Source organism: Eubalaena glacialis, chromosome 3, assembly GCF_028564815.1.
Source record: "Eubalaena glacialis isolate mEubGla1 chromosome 3, mEubGla1.1.hap2.+ XY, whole genome shotgun sequence".
Lineage (NCBI taxonomy): Eukaryota > Metazoa > Chordata > Mammalia > Artiodactyla > Balaenidae > Eubalaena > Eubalaena glacialis.
In genome coordinates, this window is record NC_083718.1 from 86,965,036 (window position 1) to 86,971,076 (window position 6,041).

At 46.6% G+C, this 6,041-nt stretch overlaps 1 non-coding gene across 1 annotated transcript; it reads left to right on the forward strand.

Moving 5' to 3' along the window:
* The first annotated feature begins 4,506 nt into the window (after positions 1–4,506).
* TRNAV-CAC (transfer RNA valine (anticodon CAC)) lies at positions 4,507–4,579 on the forward strand. Its single transcript has one exon. It is a non-coding gene; the product is annotated as a tRNA-Val (tRNA).
* Positions 4,580–6,041: the final 1,462 nt, after the last annotated feature.

Here is a 6,041-nt window from a genome sequence, read left to right on the forward strand (position 1 = left end):
GTTTTCACTGCTCTGACACGTCAGAATCATAACCTTCATGCTGCGCACTGCACAGCTTCTGAAACCTTCTCAAAGCGCCTCCTTGCTTCTTGTTACACATTCACTTTTTGCATGGCACTTGCTTTTTATCACAGCAAGCACCAAAATCCAGCTTGGCAAAGACATGATATCATTGAAAAGAATGTAGAATAATCTAATGTTGGCAGATTTTACTATGTAAATTACACCTCAATAAAGCTTACTTTTTTAAAAAAAAGGACAAACAAAACCAAATGTTGACAGGATGGCGAGCACTGGAAATTCTTATTCATTTCTGGAAAGGGTATACAAAAGTTCCACAGGTTGGAAAAAAATTTGGCAGCATCCACTGAGGGTCATACATACACAGTTATATGCTGTGGCCCAGAAATCGTACTTTTAGCTGTGCTACACCTTTGACCTGTGCTCTCCAATATGATAGGTACAAGCCACATGTAGCTACTGAACACTTGAAAGTTGCTAGGGCCACAAGTTGTAATGATAATATTTTGACGTAATAAGTCTCCTAAAACATTCACATAGATGAAAATAGAAAATTCAAAATTCCTTGTGACAGGTTTGAAAACTAATAAAGGGAAACGTCACTCAAATGAAGTCGGGAGACCAGAAGTGGGAGCTCTCATGGGGTACCACTCAAGTTCAAAGACAGGAAGTATCGTCAATTACAAACCCAAACGGAAGAAGCATCAACAGCAAGAATCATCGATTACAGGCCCCAACAGAAAAACATATTCGTTGCATCTCCTGCAAGAATTCAGCAACTTGGCAATGAGAAACCGTCATCACCCTGAACTTTCACTTTTCTCCAATGGACTTGGGTTCAAAACAACCTCCCTCAGCTTCCTCCTCTTTCTCTGTAAAGTAAGTTTCCTTCCTCTCCTTTGTTTGTGGGACTTGCCTATGGCTTTTGCTATAGCTTGCTTGTCCTGAATTGCAATTCTCCTGCTATTCCTGAATAAACCCTTTCTGCTGGAAAAAAACAAAAAACAAAAAACCCCCCAACTTTTATATATTTTTATTTTTATAAATTTTTAAAATTTATTTTGTTTATTTGTTTTTGGCTGCGTTGGGTCTTCGTTGCTGGGCGAGGGTTTTCTCTAGTTGCAGTGACTGGGGGCTACGCTTCATTGTGGTGGCTTCTCTTGTTGCGGAACATGGGCTCTAGGCGGGCAGGCGTCAGTAGTTGTGGCATGAGGGCTCAGTAGTTGTGGCTCACGGGCTCTAGAGCGTAGGCTCAGTAGTTGGGGTGCACGGGCTTAGTTGCTCCACAGCATGTGGGATCTTCCCGGAACAGGGCTCGACCCCGTGTCCCCTGCCTTGGCAGGCAGATTCTTAACCAATGCGCAACCAGGGAAGCCCCCAAAAGTATTATTTTGAAAGTCAACACTGGCATTATTCTCTTGGAATGGGGTGCCCTAGAAAAATGTGTATGTCCACCAAAGGTCATAAAAAAATGTTCGTACCATTTCAGAATATCTTCAATTGGAAACAACTGAAATGTCCAACAGTAGAAAACTATGTCGAGTTATATTCTTACAAGGAATACACACAGAGACAAAGAACTACGTGAAAAATAGGGTTAAATTTCATAGACATAATGGTGAGTGAAAGAAGTCAGACTCATGCCCCTCCAACCCCCCAAACCCAGTGCATGCCCTGTGATTCAATTTATGTGAAAGTAACAGGCAGAGAGGTTGGGAGGGGTATGTGTGTGATTACTCTGAGCTCTTGCATGGGAAGAGTCATGAGGAAGCCTTCTGTGGTCTGGTAATTTTCCATACCTTAGTTATTCAGGTTGCTTCAGCAGTGATTCAGGTTGGTGTACACTGGTAATGGTTTGGGAACTGTACACTCTTTGTACTTTATGCATATTATGCCTCATTTTTAAAAAGTTTAATGCCACTCGGTTACTGTTAAAGTGATGTTGATACTTTTTCTTCTGCTTTGTCCTGGGCTAGGAGGGAAAGTAAGTTCAAAGTAGTTACTGTGATATGTTTGCTGTCCTCAGATTTTTGGCTTCCCTTCACTATCGGATATCTGACTACTTACTCATGTGCTGCTCACAACCATTACCTTAAGCTGACATTCCACTGTTAATACTGTGTCAAAGAGAGAATCAAGTGTTCATGACCAAATCTGCTCTTTGAAGAATAAATATGAGTCAAGGAAGGGGGTGGGGTATATGAAATTGAGAAATTCTGATGAGGAAAGTAGTTCAATTAGGCTTAACTCACAGGTGCCAAAGGGGGACACTGGCAGGTAGTACACAAAGAAAAGCCGCCACATGCATTTCACCACTGAACTCTCAAGAAGTTTTGAGCATCCACACATAGCCAAAAGCGTTTACCTGATTAGTTCGGAACTTCACTAGATTAACCCGTCCAGAGTAGCTGTTTGATGGCTTTCAGCTATCTGTTCCTCTAGGAAAGGGAAAACCCCCCTTTCTCAGGCTTTGTTTGTGTGTGCGTGTGTGTGTGTGTTTCCTCTCTTCTCTTTTCTGGCTCTTTTATAAATCCTGTCTTTGTTTAATGACAACATCCTAATAACTGTTTCCCATTTTTATTAGTAACCATGTGAGCTAACTCATTCAAAATCTCTTTACTACTTGAAGTAAGTCAGAAAGAGAAAAACAAATATCGTATATTAACGCATATCTGTGGAACCTAGAAAAATGGTTCAGATGACCCGGCTTGCAGGGCAGAAAGAGAGACACAGATGTCGAGAACAAACATATGGACCCCCAACGGGGGGAAAGCGGCAGAGGGGTTGGTGGTGGTGGGATGCGTTGGGAGATTGGGATTGACATATATACACTAATATATATAAAATAAGTATTAAGAACCTGCTGTATAAAAAAATTTTTAAAAATTCAAAAATAATCTCTTTACTACTAATGTTGAAGTATGATTTTCATATTCACATCTGTATACACTATGTTGGTAGCTTTGAAATCTATTCTTGGGTGGAGACTGCCATGGAAAGGGAGAGTTTAGGCCTTAAATGGTTGGAAGATAGGTCCTTCTTAGTCTTTAAATAGACAGTTTCCAGTTAGTATGTGTTTAACAAACTCATCGTCATTCTCTCTGCGTCTAACGTCGTTGCTTCTCCAATGGTCCTGTTTACTCTTTCTCCTCTTCTTCTTCATTTCATTAATGAGTTTGGCGAGGTTTGTAGGCCTACCTTTCAATCTTCTTTTCCTTTTGAAATCTTGGAGGTTGAACAAGGAAGGGATGCAAATCTCAGTGAAGTTTTCTCAGTTACCCGTGAGCATGGTGGCCAAGGGCAGGGGCTCTGGAGGCAAACTGCCTGGGTCTGAGTGCTGGCTCTCACTGTCACCGGGGGTGAGACCCTGGAAAGGTTAGCTCAGCTTTTCAGTGCCTCAGTGTTCTCATCTGCAACAAGGGGTGGTAAAGTCCTACACTATCTTCCAGGGTTGTTATGTGGACTTAGTAAGTTATTCCACAGTAAAGCACTGAGGAACAGTGCTGGTCACTGAGTAAAGCTCGAGAAAGCTGGTATTATCGTTATCATGAAGTCTTTTATTTCCCCTTCTAACTGTACCACTGCTGACTTTCAACATGCCCCAGAACAAATTGCGATTGTTTAAATGTTTAGCTGACCTCTTCTCCCTCATATTAGTGACCTGCATCTGGAAAATTGGTTGGTTTGGACGGTGATCTAACCGGTGATCGAAAGGCAGTGGGGGACTGGATCCAGCTTCATCAGATTCTTGGACCTTGGGCAGGCATGACGATCGTTTAGCTCATGGTAGACGATCTCTTGCACATGTTTCTACAGCAAGAGCTTTTCATAGATAGTCAGACTTACGTTAAGTATTATAAGAAAAGTGCAAGTGTGTACCAGTGACCTGTCTTTTTGGTTGTTGTTGTTTGAAGAAATCAAAGGAAGAAAAGAGAATTTACCTGGAAGTTGTAGATTTCCTCCTTCAGGTACGACGGAGTGTTTGTAGCAAGCTAGCATTCACCCTGAAAACGACTCAATCAAGTCTGGATGAAAGGAATTCTGTTTGCAGGCTTTGGAGAAATGCAGCTAGGACCCACAGGATCCGCTCCAGAGAGAGAGAAGCTCACTGGAGTGAACCTACTTCTCTACCTTTTCCCCTTAGGCCCAAAGGGCACTTGCCCGAAGCCCCGGCTCCCGCGGCTTCTGGGAGCTGAGGAGTCAGCAGCGGGGGCGACCCCTGCACTCGGGGGCACAGCCGTGGATCCGCGGACTCTGCGGTCGGTGCGGGAGCCCGAAGGCCGGCTGTGGGAGGCTCGGGGGTCCTCCCTTCGGGGCCGGCGAGGAACCCTGAAAGCAGGGCCTCTCGGAAGCCGCAGTCTCCTTGCCTGAGAGATCTCGGGGCTTCAAGGTTCATTCTTCAGTTGAAAAAGTTGGCGACTAGGATAGTGGTGGCAGGACCTACGGATTTCAGGGACGTGCCACTAAGGCGGTAGCACCCGCCGTGTTTCCGTAGTGTAGCGGTTATCACGTTCGCCTCACACGCGAAAGGTCCCCGGTTCGAAACCGGGCGGAAACAAACGTCCTTCCTTTCTGAAGTTTTTACCTTCCCATTCAAAAAACCCAAACGGGCGAAAGGCAGGGGGTGAGGCAGCGGGCGCAGCCTCAGTTTCCATCCCCAAGGTACAGGGCAGGAGTTCGCTTACTGCCTGAGAGCCTGCTCAGCACCAGGAACCCGCCCTCCTTTCTCTGCTCTGAGGCACTGCGGAGGGCAGGCCACAGCCAGCTAATCCAGGTGGGCAAAGGACCAGGCTGACTTCGGGTCATTTTTACATCCGGAAATCCCCTCACCTACTAAGCAGGCGCCTAAACCTCTTCCACATGTTCACACGAGTTATGTCTCTGAAAACCAAGGAGTTCATCCCTGTGAAGCACACTTGGCTTTCCCCCACCTCGGCACACGTACGCAACAGTTTGATTTGCGTGACGCAACAAAAGAGACCGAACCCAACTGTGCACCGGGGACCCGAGCCAAAGACACAGAAATGAACAACGTCAGGCTCCACGAATTGAGCCGGTCGCGGAGGGGAAGGAGCCCGTACCGGTGCCGTCTCCAGGAGAGCCCCCAGAGCCAGGGCAGAGATCAGGAAGTGGACGGATCTGCCCATCACCTGCTGACATCCCAGTCGGCACCTGACTCAAGGGAAAAGCGAGGTTCAGAAAGAGAGCAGGACCTTGGCTCGGCAGCACACAGCGCTGAAGCTAGAGCAGGACGGACCTTGGGTCCTGTCTCAGGGCCCAAGGCGTCGCCCAAGACTGGAGAGGTGAAGGGTGATGAGCAGCCGGGCAAGGGCTGGGAGCCTTGCACAGCTGCATTCAGCCCTGGGCTTCTGGGAAATCTCCGTTCCTGCGCTCCGGGTCTCTGAAGTTTAATCTTGACTTTTACCATTTGCATCTGGAGACGCTACGTCGGGGCTCCTCAATGGTTCCCTGGTGGTCTAGTGGCTAGGATTCGGCGCTTTCACCGCTGCGGCCCGGGTTCGATTCCCGGTCAGGGAAGCCTTTGTAAACATTTTTTTCTTTTTTTCCCCTTCAGCGTCTCCACTGGCAGGAGTCTTCCTCTTCCTGCCCCGACCAGAGCTGTGTTTTGCTTCAAGGTTCAGATGCAGAAGAGCTTCTGCACTGAGTCCCCAAATGCCGCTGAGTCCCGGCCTCAGGGTCCTTGACATCGCGCAGGCTGGAGGACGTGAGATGTAATGAACAGCCTGGGCTGGCCGGCTCTCGCCTCGGCTCTTTTCTCCCTGCATGGTACAAACCCGAAGTCTTATTTACCGCGTTTTCATCCCAAGAGAATCGGGGACTCGAGTTCCAAACATTCATTAAGAACCCAAACCAAAGCCCTTTGAAACATACAAGAAAGTTGCAAGAGTAATAACATCGTATATTCTGTACGTAAGTGCACAGTAAACATTTTCCCACGTTTAGTTTCTCACTCTCTCTCCGTATATAAGAATGGCGACACCACTTGAGAGCTCCTTGCA